The 16,646-nt window shown below is 38.3% G+C and overlaps 1 long non-coding RNA gene across 1 annotated transcript; it reads right to left on the bottom strand.

The window, feature by feature from the left end:
* Window positions 1-807: 807 nt before the first annotated feature.
* On the bottom strand, window positions 808-10,200 carry LOC120400313. Its single transcript, XR_005595715.1, has 3 exons — window positions 10,070-10,200; window positions 1,543-1,637; window positions 808-1,005 (listed from the first exon to the last, which is right to left on the bottom strand). It is a non-coding gene; the product is annotated as an uncharacterized LOC120400313 (long non-coding RNA).
* Between the last annotated feature and the right edge of the window lie 6,446 nt (window positions 10,201-16,646).

The following is a 16,646-nucleotide window of genomic DNA, read 5'->3' as shown; positions in this document are numbered from 1 at the left end:
TTCAAAAACCAAATAAATCTCCCACACATATTATTATTTTTTTTTTTAATTCTCATGATTTTTAAGCCAATCTCATGATTTTTTGGGGGTCTGACTCATGGCAATATTGCTAAGTCTAACTTCTATGTCCTCCTGGAGGTAATCAGTGTGTACAATGCACTTCTCCACTCCAAGTCATAGAGTCAGGCCCATCATTAAAAGCCTCCACAACTTACCACTTTCACTCTGCACGATTTGTTCATTGCAAAACTATTTATTTTTCATGTAATTTCCTACATATTTTAAATGGTGGAATTTTTCAATATTGACTGTATGATGAGGATTTGAAGAACTATGAAGAAATGTTGAGCTGATAAATGTTTATGCAAATGATCTTTAACTCTTGGATGACCATATTTGGGCTGAATGAATCAGACTTTGAGATAGGTGCTTTAGACCAAATTCCACTCTCTGTCAGATACACACGTGACCATATTGAAGTCAATGGGAGTTCTGCCACTGGGGCAAAGATTTCACCCACAAGGTCAGTTTGTGTGCAACCACAGAAGACTCTTTAATGATGTGAATTGCTTACCTCTATGGTGATAGGTTCAATATAAAAAATTCATATAGATAAACACAATGACAGTAAAAAACCTTTCCCGCTCAGATCACATGTCTATGCCTCAGTTTTCACATGCTCCACAGTCTCTCCCTGATGAGAAGGTAGATCATGCCTCAATTTCTCTGCTGGTGGAGCAGTTTGGTCCTCCAGCCAAACTGTAAAGTACTCCCTTTCCTGGGCAAATAAAAAAATTAAAACACAGAACAATCCTTTGCCATCCCCAGGCTTTAATAGTCCTTCAGCTTTGTTGACATAGGATTGCTCCATAGTCTTTCAATACTCCTTGAGCTACAGCTTTCATTCCTGTTGTCAAAGAGTTGCTTAATAATATAAGTAGTTTGCCGTCTCCAGGCCACACAGTTCAGGAATCCTTTCTCCACTAGGATCAGAGCTGGCCTTTCCTGTACTGACACAAGAGTGAAAAGGGGGCTCTCTTTCACACTGACCAGGGGTGCTGGAACAACTTTTATAGTGGGGATGCTGAGAGACATTGAATCAAACTGCAAACCCTGTTTATAATGGAAACCACTTCAAGCCAGGGGGTGCAGCAGCACCCATAGAACCCCTAGTTCCTGCACCTATCACACTGTAAGTAAGATCCAGCCATGGGCCCATTTGTGCCTGGTTTCCATCACAAACTCTCTATTCTTTTTGTTCACAGCCTCCTCCTCCACTCATTTCCCTGGGCCTTTTAAGAAGTGCATGGAGAATCTACATGCAGTGTACAGCAACAAACCATTTTACTGGCCCTTCAAAATCTAGTTGCAATGCTGCATATTCTCGAGCACCAGCTAGTGGCATCTCACTTATTAACTATTTACTTTTACCACCATAACTCACAGCCTCTCCCCAGGCTATTCACTCAACTCTCTTGACTGATTACTTCATTCTTGGTATTGTCTTACCACTCTTTTCTCCAGACTGACCCAGACGCTTACCTTACAGTCTGAGCTCACAGTCATATGGTTCCTGGTGACATGTCCCAGAATATGTTCAGGATAAAGACAGGAGCCCCACCTGGCCTGTTGCCTCCCTGCAACGGTCAGTGTGTGCAACATCAGAATCCTGATCACATTTTCAGTTATTCTTATGATATGTCTGTTGTAATTTTTTGCCCTATCACAATTGAAGTCTATGACATGCATGACATTTGAAAATGATGTGCTACAGTATTATTTTTTCAAGGGAAGAAGTTATACATGTCTTTCATGATATATATCCCAGAGAACACAGGCACAGAAGAGCAAATAAAAGACCGTTTTTTTGTCCTGTGAACAAATGCTATGGTTTTGTTTATGGTTGTTAAGGGAGAAAATATGTTTTATGGCTAAGATGGTACTATATTTTTTCTGGCACAATCTAAGAAAAATGAAGATGTGAATAAAGATGTGAATAAAAATGAAGATGTGATTTGTTTGATGATAAATTATAAAACTACTGTCCCTGATTTTGAATAATGTTTGAATTTTCATGAGATAACATGACAGCTGTATATATTTGACTTTTCTTTCATTTGTGAGTTTCATCTATTATATGTTGGTGAGTAGCATTTAATGTAATTATGATGAAGGCCTTTTCACTTTTTGTTCATTCAATTCTATTATGACTGTATTAATTATTCTTATTCTTATTCTTATTATTGTACAATTCCTCTTGTCTATCTCTAGATCTACTTCTCAATGGTACCTTTGGGTCTCTCTCTCTTCTGAATCTCACTTTCGGTTTAAAACAGAGCTGGCCAAATAGTGGGATACATTATTCACATCCATATTGGTGAAACCTCAGCCATTGTTTAATTTGATTATGTTCATTCTATTTTAATCACTTTTTCTAGAATGTTAGTATAAATGGTTTTTGTTCACGCAACTGTTTGGGGAATTTTGTTTATGCCTAAATAGGTTTTTGTGTGTGAATTTGTGCATTCATGTAGAAATACCCATGTTTGAGTTATGTACTGTCAACTGACCCTCTTAATATATGCATTACTTGACAGTAGAAAAGGAAATGTCCGCTAGTCAGCCAGATAGCCTCTATTTTTCTGTCTCCATCAGTCAGGATGAAATGTAGGTCTTTTAAAATCTGGGATGGGATCCACCTATGCCATGCAGCTAAATATATACTCTTCACTGAGCTAAAGGTGACAGTCAAATATTTAAAATGTCCTTACATTTTGTAGGCTTGCTTAACTCTGGCTCTATTTCACATACCAGAGAGTCAATGCCCAGACGATTCCTTCAGGCATGCTTCCTGTTTATAAAGGGTTAGGTAATCCAAGAACTGAGCAGAAAGCATACCATGTGACTTTGGTGACTAATCAGACAGCTTGAAGCTCACATTCTGAGTACAGACTTTTTGATAGATTCCTTGGTTGGTGCAGTTTATGAAAATCCATGCCTCAACTCTATTCATTAAAAGAATTATCAACAAAAACATGTTTATAAAAGTTGTGAGATGTTCCTGAGCAATTAGTACACAGGGGGAAAAAATGCCAAATCCAAGTAAATTGTTTGCCACAAGTAAAGTAACCAGCTAAGGTTAATAATTAATTTATAGGCGACAGGTAAGTTTTCTAAGTTTTCATTTTTCCTTTCTCTTGTTTTGTTGCTCTGTACTTGTTAGTTGCTATATCCAGTTTACCTTACAGTAGCAGACAGACACTGTGTCTAATCTACGTTACAGTCTGATTTAAACTCCAGCTAATTATGAGCCATAGGAATCGGAATGTATTTTCCATCCCCTTGGTTATCACTTTCCACAACATCTTCGAAAAGCACTTATTATTAAGTATTTTAATGTGACTTGACATAAAAAAGAATTAAAGAAAATGTCTTTCCCTGCTGGGTACAACTACAATCTAATTTGGATTGCAACTCACTTTAAACAGTATTATTTCTGCAGTGCCATAGCTGTACATTGTGTTTATGGATAAATAAGAGTTTGTACTGTTCTGTGGTGCTTACAAGCTCAGGGTCTGCAAGTTTATCCACAACTTCAAAATCTTGCAAGTTGTTTTACAAGGCAGACTCATGTGCCTGCCCAGAGCCTTATTAAAATCCATGGACGCCTGTCTGCATGGGATAACTCAAAGGACCAGAGCCTAAGATAGATAAGTGGCAGAACAAAGGTCCAACAAAAGGAAGCGCACAGAGGAAGGATGGATGCGTAACAGCAGAGCAATAGGAAATATGAATTGCAGAACCAATGGGAAAGAAGAGCAGTAATAAAGTATCAATTTATTGACAATAACCATAGAGATTTTGAAGATGAGCCACAGCATTCACTGTAGACATCAACCTTGTGTTCTTATTAATATCATAAGATAATATGAAAAAAATGATATGAATGAATGAATGGTATTTTTACAGAGCTCAGAAAAGGAGAAATGAACAGCAAAAAAGAAGTGAGGAAAGAGGAAGCAGCAGCAGCAGTACTTAAAAAGGCACTGCTGTTTAAAACAAGGAGGTGAACAACTACACCAAAAAGGATACATTGGGTCGTCTCATATCATCAATCATACATTTCTGCACAGAAAGTGCCTGACAGTGAATGGTTTCAATAGTGTGGTTATAAAAGAAACTAACCAATAATGGAAATCAACTTGATTTGAAAAGAGAAAAACCCAGATTTTCCAATGGGTGAGTGGACTACAGGGCTTCTTTCAACCACTGCCAGCAATTTGAAAAATCAAATTAGAGCTTGAAAATTAATCATATTAAATAATTAACAATATTAAATAATTAACAATAAGTATGTGGCCAGCTTGCAGCTAATGTTCTCGAAATTCTCACATATAAGGCCCATATCAACACAAATGGAAATGTTAGTCATGAAATATAGAATAATCCGTTAGTTTTTTCCTGCAGAGATGGGCTCTTGCCAAATAATTTTCTCTGTCTCCCTTTTCCAAGTACTGAAATTACATCAGACCACACCTGAGATGTCCTGGGGAATAGATCTGTCCAATAAAGTAATCATTTTGTCCTTCTGAAGATCTGCGGGTGAAATCCTAGTTCCATTCCCGTCAATGATAACATTCCTATTGACTCCAGTGGAACTAGGATTACACTCCATGCTGTCCAGATCATAAATAAAACCAGATTGTTTTCATTTCCGCAGATCCTTCCGAATATCTCGTTTACAAGCACAATATTATTATTCTCTAGGACGTCCCTAATAAGATTGTCTCTGTAAATATTTGTACCTCCTTGTATTTAAAACAAATAACATTTTCTGCGTGGATAAATGTTATGTTAAATGGAAGAGGTCCTTAAATGATACCACTGAGTATCAGATTCCCGAACTGTTGAACTAAAATCCAGGTGGAATGGTGAAATTCAGACTACAGTTGCATTTCCTGTATCTATCTAACAAAGCAGATTTGATTGATTTGTAATAAATGTCAGGGAAGACTGGATGCTCCTGAAACAATGATCTTCTAATGAGTATCAAAATATTAACTGAATGGAATCAATGGGAATTGCGTGCATGTATCCACAGGCAGAAAAGATGCATCATTTATCAATAAGCTCCACGTAATTAAAAATTAACATCCTTCCTGTGTCAATGTTGGTGCACATGGCAGAACAGTCTCTTCCATTCCACTCTGTCATTTGCTGCTGCTTCCACTTGCTCTATGGTAATGAGATCAACTATTGTGCCCTTCTTGCTAAGGGTTCTTCTTGTTTCCTCAATAATTTATGATGGTATTGATTATATTATACAGTATATCTATTGGAATGCCCTTGGTTTATGTTTTATGTTGGGGAGTTGACTGAATCTCTAAAGATAAGAATTGGGAGTATAAAAGCTGTTTTAAGAGGAAAGTAATAGCAAAACATTTTGACTAAAGGACATTCAACACCCTCATAAAAGGTTAGATTGTGATACCCTTTCTCATATTGAGTAGTACCTTATTTCTTGAGTAGTCCAAATGAAAATACAGCAACTGCAATTTTAAGAGAAATCCAAAAGATCATGTTATGTTTATGCTATTTAAAAATATTATGGTTAACATGTAAGTGTTTTATTTTTAATGCTCTTGCACTGTTTTATTTCTGAAATAAATATACATTAGAATGCATGTAACTGTTGGGAGAAGTCTAGAGGAATTAATTGCCTGTTGAAATTAAATAAACAAGAAATGTCTGTAGCAACATCTGGTAGAAGCAGAGATCATGTCAGATAGTGCTAACTAGGGTCAATATTATCTTACATGACAGAGATGTTGTTGCTGGATTCTAATTGTTTGCAAGATTTGCTCTGTTTAAGAGGCTCTTTTGGTTTATTTGTTCAATTTTTTGCTAGTCTATGCTTTTTACTGGATCAGAAAAATGCTTGTTTAATTGCTGAGGTTTCCAAAATACATCATATTCCTTACCGTCCTATTTTTATCCCATATATGATAAACTAAGTACTTTAAGAAGAACTGTGAGACTCCCAAGTTCACCCACTGTTCATCGACAACTCAGTCTTTCAATGGGATTGGAATTAAGCCCCTTGGGTTTTTTGGGGTTTTTTCCCAGTTAAAAGGAATACTCATTTCAGAGAGCTATAGATGGAATATAATGTGAAACAGAACTTTACTTTCATTCCTAACATTTTAGTGCAGTTTGAGAACACACAACTGTTAGTGTTACCTTCAGAAGATCCAATTGTAAGTTAAAATGGTGATTCTTTAGCCGACTGCTATACAATGAATGATAGAATTCTAGGTGTTAGATTTCAGAAGGAGTCCTAGGATCACAACCTCTGCAGCAAGCAAAAAGGATTCTTCACCATTGCCACAAACTTATCTCACTTTGAGCCCAACTCTCAGACTGATTCTAGATGCTTCATGCCATTTCACCAGCTCCCTGAAGATTCCCTTCTGTAATGGAAATCTCCAGGGAACATAGGGAATAGTGCCTCTGTGCAGGCCCCTCATTGGCCCTTGGCACAGGGAACATTCAAGGGAGAATGACCCGGGCATCAATCCTGATCAACCTCTGGCTACTAGATCAACCCCTTGGGGCTGTTGGCAGCTGACCATAAGTTAGTGCACTTCTGAGGTTGATTTAAGGTACCTCAGGGAGGTCCAGGCCTGGACTAATGAAAAGGTAGCTGATAATCATCTGTATCGTCCTCTCACACTTTATCTGTGTCAAGCATATCTCAGCTGAAGCTAAAGAACTGGCCTTTTGACATGAACTTCTGTGTGTGTGCCATGCTCACCTTATAAATTAATTGAAATAGTTGTACATAACTTCCTGTTTGAACATATTTTCCATGCAATGGGATAAGTGTGATGTCTACACAGTAATGATAAGACCATAATGTTCAGAGCAATGCATCACTTTGGCTGACTTTAAGTTTCCCCATAAAGATGAATTAGCTAAGTAGAGTGATTTGACTGCATCAACTTACATGATAATTAGCAATGTAAGAAGCAGCTTTCTTTGAGTGTAGATTGCACTGACTGGTTGTTGCCTTTGTATCAGGAAAAGGAGAGCTGTCTCAGCACAGTCTGATTACCTCCTTTAAACTGATTTCCTTTATCCTGCTGTGCTGTGTGTTACATCACAGTTAGTACCAGTGCCCACCTTTAGGGGTTGGCTCAAAAGGCATCTTCACATGTCAAGGTGAGGAAAATCGGGTTTCATCCACAAAGAGGGAACAGATTTTGCATAAGATCTTTTAACCTGAGATGTCAAAATGCAACGTGATATGCTGTGATCACATTTGATGAATGTTTGACACCAGGGACACAAGAGTCTTAAAAACATTCTTGTAAGCTCAAAGGCTTTTCTCCGTCACCAACAGAAGTTGGTCCAATAAAAGATATTACTTCACCAACCTTCTCTCTCAAAAAAAATTAAACAAAAATATAGAAAAAAAATTTCTAATCCTTTCCCCTAATATACAGTATGAAGGACAGGTGAAAAGTAAAACACAAATGGAGATGTGGATTTTTATTGCCCTGACTACATAATGCAAATATTTTTTCAAGATTTTTAAAAGTATATATATCTAATTTTAATTAAACTGATTATGGAGTATGATCTCCTGACTAGGATGTAGGAATATAAAAAAAATCATTATCATAAATAAAGGTGGGAAAACTGGTTTAGCGAAACTTGAAAATTATAGGGGCGGGATTTAGAATAGAACTCAACACATTATAGTAGAAATAGGCCTGAACTAAAACTCTGACCCCAAACATCTGCAGACTCTGGGGTGTTCAAAATCTGGATCCAGGCCAAGGTCTGAATTTTTTGACGTGAACCATCTACTCCTCTTAGGTTTCAGTGTCATTTGGCTTTGGCAAAATATGAGCATTTTATATATTTATTTCACGGATAGTCTTACAAGAATAAATGTCACTGGAGAATCTTTATAATATGCACAGGACAGGCAACTGTTTACTTAGAAACACATTTTAAATTTAGTCATCCCGTTAAGAGAAAAAATCTTTTATGAATCTTGAAAAACTGTGCAAACTCCCAAATCCCATGAGGTTCTCTCCTGCCTATAAATGTTATTATTAAGCTTGGAATGATTAGGGTTTTTTTTGCACATGTCAATAAACATAGATTTCACCATACACACACACACACTAACCAACAAAAAATATTCCCATCAGTAATAATTGAAGTTTACAGATAGGTAAAGTAAATAAAATTCTGCTTGAAAACTTATTAGAGTTTGATTTAAGGATATTTACTTTGTATATTTTGACATAGCATTGACAATTTGTGTTTCAACAGTTATAGAGCTTTAACCTCATGAATCTCAATGTCTACTATTAAATGTCTGACTGCCCCCATAATTTCCCACAACTGTGAACATTTTAATCAATACAAATCTAAAAAATGCTTTAAATAAATACGGATATTATCTGTCAAAAATATAAAAAAATAAAAATTGAATTCTTCCAAGCCTAATTATTACTTGTCTAAAGCCTTATCAAAGCCTCATTCACTTCAGTGGGACTCTTTCCTTTGAGCTCGGTGGGCTTTGCTTAGGGTCCATAATGCTACTTCCATCAATGAAGCACATCTTGGATTAATTTTAATGGCAAAAGCTGAATTGCCTACATCTGACTTTTTAAAAATTAGAGGTGGTCAAACTGCATTCTTTGAACCTACAAGTCTAGAAATATTGATTATTTTCCTCACAACTGGTTTGTGATTCAGTCCTGTTCAGTGTGAATGCACTCATTAGTGGTAAGTAGTGGGTGAATAGTTTGGTTGAATAATTTTCAGACTATGGATTGCTTTGTGACCTGTTTGCAAATAGGCCACTATTCATTATTTGTTATATTGTTCCCACTTTTGAGGTATTGTTCTTACTCCCTAGCTGCACAAGTGAACTTTTTAAATTGGATAATAATGAATATAAAATGATGAATAAAAGATAGAAAAAAATCATTCACTTCCTGTATAAAGTTGCATAGCTTCCAGCAATCATAATTAGTTTCATGTGTACCAGCACAACCCTGAATATTCAATAATAATGGACAGTGTGAATCTCCTGAATGGCAACAAATTTAATTTGAGTTGTTTATCCTGGAATGTATATTTTCATTGTCTGATCTATTATTTCATATTTTTCATTAATTTAAAAAAAAATGTATTCTCAGAAATTAGCATTTTACATTCATCATAAATGGATCCTCCATTTCCCCCGTGACTCTCTTTTTTGGTTATGCTTATCGTCTCACCCACTCACTCCATACTTCACTGTTTTATCTCATCATGGCAGTTATGACAAATGCATATCAATGGGCTCTGACTGAGGGCATGTAACATGCAACAGTCATGTTGTGTGAATTTGTGGGGTTCAATTTTGCCTTCAGTTAAACCCAGGCATTTCCTGTAGCTATCAGCTGTTATTGGCCTTTTTTTTCATACTCAAAAATCAGCCTAAATCTTTGGAGGAGATTAATGCCCTGATTGTCTACAAGGGGAAGAAACTATTGCAGCAAATTTCCTATTTGATTAATGCATCCTTACTCTATCTTTCACAAAGATCTCTCAAGACAGCAGCAAATGTTGTTGATGCTATAACTCCTGGTTTATTCAATTGAGCAAACAATAAAATATGTGTGTGGTTCCTAGCCACCAGTATAAAAGCACGGCTGCTGAGGAAAAATGTACTTCAGTGACCTGCATGTCCGAGCAAAAATTGAAATAGACAGAAAGCATTAGGGGATCAGGACAGTCTGAATGAATAAATGTTATCCTTCGCAATCAAGGTCTGAAAACGCAGGTGATCTTCCAAAACATTATTTTGTGCCAAAACACTTTAGAAATAACACAGAAAAGCCAAATAAATACCCTCTCCTGGCACCAAGGGGAGCTTTAAACTTTGATTGCAATGGTCATTTTTCTGTGTATTGGCCTATATGTCAGTGCCTTATATTCAACATGAGCTCTATGAACTCAGCCAATCCATTCTGATAAATGGCTGTGCACAGAAGACACTCACTATGTATAGGTGTCATCAAATGATTCATCTGTGTCATCTCACCCAGCATTTCACTTCCATTTTATTTCCTATCAGCTAGTTTGTTCTGTTTGCTCCTTGGTGAAGTGTGATGCCTGAGTGTCAGAATTTCTTTTTCCTCCTTTTGCAGTTTAGTACTCAGGTTGCTTATATCTTTACAAAGTATGGCTGTAGCTGAAATGAGAAATTTTGACATGATTCATGAATAGAAGACAAAGGTAAAGTTGTATTTGGAAATCAATAAGTTTCCTAATGTAATATATAACAATATTTTCAACTAATTAGAATGAACTGAACTCATTAATAAAGAATGATCTTGCCAAAAGCGGGATATTCATGAAAATTTGACTAGCGGCATTACTGTATTACTGACATCCACTGCTGATCTAGCAGCAAAGAATCCTGTGGCACCTTATAGACTAACAGACGTTTTGCAGCATGAGCTTTCGTGGGTGAATACCCACTTCATCGGATGCAAGTAGTGGAAATTTCCAGGGGCAGGTAAATATAAGCAAGCAAGAAGCAAGCTAGAGATAATGAGGTTAGATCAATCAGGGAGGATGAGGCCCTGTTCCAGCAGCTGAGGTGTGAAAACCAAGGGAGGAGAAACTGGTTCTGTAATTGGCAAGCCATTCACAGTCTTTGTTTAGTCCTGAGCTGATGGTGTTAAATTTGCAGATGAACTGGAGCTCAGCAGTTTCTCTTTGAAGTCTGGTCCTAAAGTTTTTTTTGCTGTAGGATGGCCACCTTAAAATCTGCTATTGTGTGGCCAGGGAGGTTGAAGTGTTCTCCTACAGGTTTTTGTATATTGCCATTGCTAATGTCTGATTTGTGTCCATTTATCCTTTTCCTTAGAGACTGTCCAGTTTGGCCGATGTACATAGCAGAGGGGCATTGCTGGCATATGATGGCATATATTACATTGGTGGACGTGCAGGTGAATGAACCGGTGATGGTGTGGCTGATCTGGTTAGGTCCTGTGATGGTGTTGCTGGTGTAGATATGTGGGCAGAATTGGCATCGAGGTTTGTTGCATGGGTTGGTTCCTGAGCTAGAGTTACTATGGTGCGGTGTGCAGTTGCTGATGAGAATATGCTTCAGGTTGGCAGGTTGTCTGTGGGCGAGGACTGGCCTGCCACCCCAGGCCTGTGAAAGTGTGGGATCATTGTTCAGGATGGGTTGTAGATCCCTGATGATGCGTTGGAGGGGTTTGAGCTGGGGACTGTATGTGATGGCCAGTGGAGTCCTGTTGGTTTCTTTCTTGGGTTTGTCTTGCAGTAGGAGGCTTCTGGGTACACGTCTGGCTCTGTTGATCTGTTTCCTTATTTCCTCGTGCGGGTACTGTAGTTTTGAGAATGCTTGGTGGAGATTTTGTAGGTGTTGGTCTCTGTCTGAGGGGTTAGAGCAGATGCGGTTGTAACCCCTCAGACAGAGACCAACACTTACAAAATCTCCACCAAGCATTCACCTGCACGTCCACCAATGTAATATACGCCATCATATGCCAGCAATGCCCCTCTGCTATGTACATTGGCCAAACTGGACAGTCTCTAAGGAAAAGGATAAATGGACACAAATCAGATATTAGGAATGGCAATAGACAAAAACCTGTAGGAGAACACTTCAACCTCCCTGGCCACACAATAGCAGATCTTAAGGTGGCCATCCTGCAGCAAAAAAACTTCAGGACCAGACTTCAAAGAGAAACTGCTGAGCTTCAGTTCATCTGCAAATTCGACACCATCAGCTGAGGATTAAACAAAGACTGTGAATGGCTTGCCAACTACAGAACCAGTTTCTCCTCCCTTGGTTTTCACACCTCTACTGCAAGAAGAGGGCCTCATCCTCCCTGATTGAATTAACCTTGTTATCTCTAGCTTGCTTCTTGCTTGCATTTATATATATACCTGTCCCTGGAAATTTCCACTACTTGCATCCGACGAAGCGGATATTCACCCACGAAAGCTCATGCTGCAAAACGTCTGTTAGTCTATAAGGTGCCACAGGATTCTTTGCTGCTTTTACACTTCCTTTTGAGTTGCAAAATAAATTTTTATCTGTTTTTGAAATTCTTTAATTTGGATGATTGCATTTTGGAATCCAGAATAACTCACGCTGAAATAAACAAGCTATACTAATTGGCAAAAAATGAGTTAATTAATATAAGGTGATGAGAGGGAAAGTCATATAGCAGGAGAAAATGTATCTATAGGTTAGAACATCATACTGGAATCTAGACTTCTACATTCTATTTCTGGCTCTGCCATCAACTCAATGGTAAACACTGGGGAAGTAATTTACCATTTCTGTACCTCAGTTTACCCAACCATAAAATGGGTATAATAGTATCTACATCACAGGGAAAAGCAGGACTTAATGTTTGTAAAATCCCTTTGGGATGAAAGGTTATATATGAGTATGAAGTATTATTCATATCTAGTAGTAATAATAATAAATTATAATGTCCAAGAGACCAAGTGGTGGCAACCCATGACTACTTTCAAAGAATATAAATTAAATATGCCACTTCCCATCTGGAAATCAAGGAAGTTCGGTTACAATAGTATTGTAAAACAGATTATTTGATCTTTCACGTGTATATAATTAATGTCTAGCTTCTTTGCATATTCTATTATCTAAGTTCAGTGTTTGTTCTGTAATTAATTAGAAGTTTATCCAAAATGGCAATGAGGGTCTGAACCAAATGATTAAATTAACTTTCTGTTAACAAGAAAGGAAATTAAGAAAAACTAATTGTTTTAATCCAAATGGTGTCATATTTTGATGAAAGCGAGGTTATGTTATGGTATCTGAGCATCAGGTCAGGCAGTTACTAAAGAATGTGCCTTCAGGGGAACAGAAAGTAACAAATAATTAATCATCTCACCCTTATCCATATTTCAAGGCTTTGTTACTGGTGATATCTATTTTTAGCTGGAAAATAAGATGCCCTGGCTAATGCCCATTGAAGTCAATAGAAAGACCAATTGATCATAATGCATTTTGGATTAGGTCTTAAATGTGTAAGCAACTTGGACCAGAATGTATCTGGTCCTTATGTTGGCACACAAGGGACCGGGTAAAAGTAACATTTCTCCCTGCCTTGCATAGTCTGCAAAAGGGCTTGTCACAATTGTACCCCTGCACTGAAGGAAATACATAGACTGCATTCCTTCCTGCTTCCCTGAGGGCATGAGATATCTCAAAGTAGGTGGGGGGAGCTGAGGAGAATGTGAGGTCCACTCACCCATGGACCAATGGAGCTGGTCAGCCACGTGGAGTGGAATATTCTGCTTCTCACGAATGGGTGCAAGGAAGAGTGTCCTGCTTTTGCAGGTCCAGGAGCACTGGGATGGATTCTAGAAAATGGGTCCTAATGCTTTCCCTGTAACATTGTACTTCTGTACCATCCCTAATGCAAAGTTGTATCTCATAGACACTGTGGAGTACTTTGTTTTTAAAAGCTGTTTATTTTCTTTGGGACAAATTCTGAGGCCCTTACTGAATTTTTACTCATTCATATTCAGTCAAATTCTCACTGAAGTCAGTGCCAGCTTGCCTGAGTAAAGACTGAGTAATACTTGAATAAAGTATTTAAAATACTTGGCACACAAGATATGGGCCTGTGTGTTTTCCTGTGTTGAGAACCTCAGTAAGTGCACATGTCTAGCAACAGATTGACAATCGCTGTTCAATATTGAGCACGGTCTGTATATCTGCTAAAGAGCATTGTCCTAAATAAACCTTTACTGATGCTGATCAAAGAATGAGAACTGTGTATGTTTCATTCCTATGAGTTTGATAAGAGGTTGGAATTGTCAAATACAATTTCTGTGCATCTGAGCATGTCAGGGATAATACAAGTATGTGAGTGCAAATCCTGGCAGGAGAGCATGTTATACACAGAATGGAAAATGCCTTATGCAATAGTTACCCTTCTGCTAGCAGGATCTCCCACAATTATGTGGTACTTGGTTGTTCCTCTCCTTTCTGCTGTTCTGGAAATGGTTCACCATTGCAGTGTAGATCATGCTGGCCACATTCCCTTCTCCAGCTGCCCACCAGAAGAGTCATTCCATAGCTGTGCAGAAACTTTTTGAATATTATTGGTAACAATAACTTCAATCCCAATCAGTGAATTATGCAGCATAGGCTCTCTGGTCCATAAACTATACACATACAAATATAAACATTGTCCCTTGACGACTGAAGTCAGACCAAGAAAGTAGGATTGTGGGAGATGCAGCTAGCACAAAGGAAATTATTGTGTAAGAAATCTGACATTCTACAGCCCAGCATTTCCTACAATTCTGTGATTTGTGGGAAGCAGCAAGTAGTGAACTTTAGGAAAGGAGAGTTCCACCTGAAATGAAAGTATATGTCTGAATGGCAAGTTTGGGTCACCACATACACCATCTTCCTTCTGAACCCTCACAGATGATAGAAAGTCTATCTTATAGTGCTTGATAAAGGTACTGAAAGAAGACCATGTTGCTGTGCTGCAAACTTCCTCAGTTGTATCTGCCTATGATGTTGCTAAAGCTCTTTTGAGTGGGCTTTGATTCCTTCAGGAATATATTCACCTGCTGCCTTGTTTGTCTCCACAATGCATAATTTAATCCATTTTGTCAGTGAAGACCATGACACTTTGGAGAAAAGGATACAGATAAGGATCCTGATCTTCTTGTCAATTCGGAGTGCTTGAGGTAGGTATTTAATGCACTGCATACATCCGGATTATGCTACAACTTTTCTGTAAACTGCTGAGTTTTTCAGATGAAGATTCTGAGGACTCTGCATGCAACACACTACTTATGGCTGAAACCTGATGATGTATGGTTCTGGGCTGAAGTACTTTGTCCCATATGGTCCTGAAAAAAATCCAGAATAGCTAGCATTCCAAGGCCTTGGGGTTTCTATTGTTTTCTTGACACCATGAGATAACCCATAAACAGATGGAAGAGTAGGCCTTTAGCACTGAAATCTGTTTGGAGAACAAACAAGTCCCAATCACTTTGAAGGATGATCCAAGTGCAATTAATGCTCCCTGCTCAATGGCCATGCTATCAATTAGACATATCCTGTGTCTGGATGGAGGATGGGACCTTTGCTTCCTCTTGTCTTTTCTTCTGAATCACCTTCCCTAAAAGTGGAGGTGGTGGGAATGCTTAACCAAGTCCTTTGGCAACCTGCATGCTAGTACATCCAAGTCCTTTGGCAACCTGCATGCTAGTTAGTGACCTGGAATCTACTTCCATGGTAAAGTACATGCCAGTTTTCTCTTCTTGTGACCGGCAAATAGATATACTCCCAGGAAGATGAATTTCTGTGATATAAGTTTGAAGACTTCCTGGTTTAGACAATATTCTGAGGGTCCACTGAGCCAATCTGTCTTCTGGTTTGGTGTTCCCTTTATGAGTATCACTCTCATAAAAGCCAGATTCACCTCTGCCAATTCTATTATTTCCATTGTTTCAGAATATAGCATCAAGCTTTGAGTTCCCCATTGCTTGGTGAGGTATGCCAGTGTGGCAAGTGGTTTGACTAGACCAGGATATGGTTGTCCCTGTGGTAGCTCAGGGGACTAGATTCACCATTCTGAGCTCTTGTTTCTCTGTAGTAAGCTCTAAATGTCCTGTGCTGTTCTGTGCCCAAGATGTTCTCCCCACCCTAATATTCTGACATCTGTCATGAGTACCTGAGGGGCTGGATGGCAGATATTCTCTGGAACTGTCCACCATCTGAGGGACTCCAGTACATGGTTTGGTTTGGAATCAGGACTCTATCTTATAAGCGTTCCATATCTTCAGTTGAAACTTCTGGTGACACCCAATGTGAAATCTCCTCCATGGTGTAATTCCTATATATGACACCAGAAGTCCTATATATGACACTCTGAGCTAGGGATGATCTTCTATTCCTTGAGAATATGGATATAAGGTTCTGGATTTGCTTGAATCTGTCTAGGGAGGGGTAGAGCTTGGCTACAGATGTGTCTATATCCACTCCAAGATGAACTATCTCTGTGGAAGGGATCAAGGAGCATTTCCTGGTGTTTATCACAAATCCATGTGCTTGAAGCAAGGCCAGTGTCTGAGTTGTAGTACCATAAGCTTCTTGCTCTGGTCCCCAGGCCAACTACTTGAAGAATGAGGTCAGTTTTCAATAACCCCCTAATTTATCATGGGGATCTGTTTTTTTCCCCAGGGAACTGAGACCCCCACTTTAGTACACGGGGGGACTCTGAATCCCTTAAGGGGCTTTACATTCCATCACAGGTCTTTTGCAGAACTTGCCCTCTGAGCTGGCCGCATGGTATCCTTCTCTTCCTTAAATTATCTTCCTGAAAAGGTCATGAACTCCATGTTGCTCAACTTCTTTACCTAATCTGCAGTATGCAAAGTTTACAAGATATTCTTACCGGCTTTTGTTTTATTATTCATTTATCATTCACAATGTTCACTGGAAATAATTATGCTACAAATGTAACATTATACATAGCACAGATAATGATAGCTACTATTCCATCTCCTTTCAAATTACTTCATTTTAGTCATTT

Source organism: Mauremys reevesii, linkage group 1 (assembly GCF_016161935.1).
Source record: "Mauremys reevesii isolate NIE-2019 linkage group 1, ASM1616193v1, whole genome shotgun sequence".
In the NCBI taxonomy this organism is placed as follows: Eukaryota; Metazoa; Chordata; order Testudines; family Geoemydidae; genus Mauremys; species Mauremys reevesii.
The sequence above is the reverse complement of the archived record's forward strand: the minus strand, read 5'-3'. Positions and strand labels throughout refer to the sequence as shown.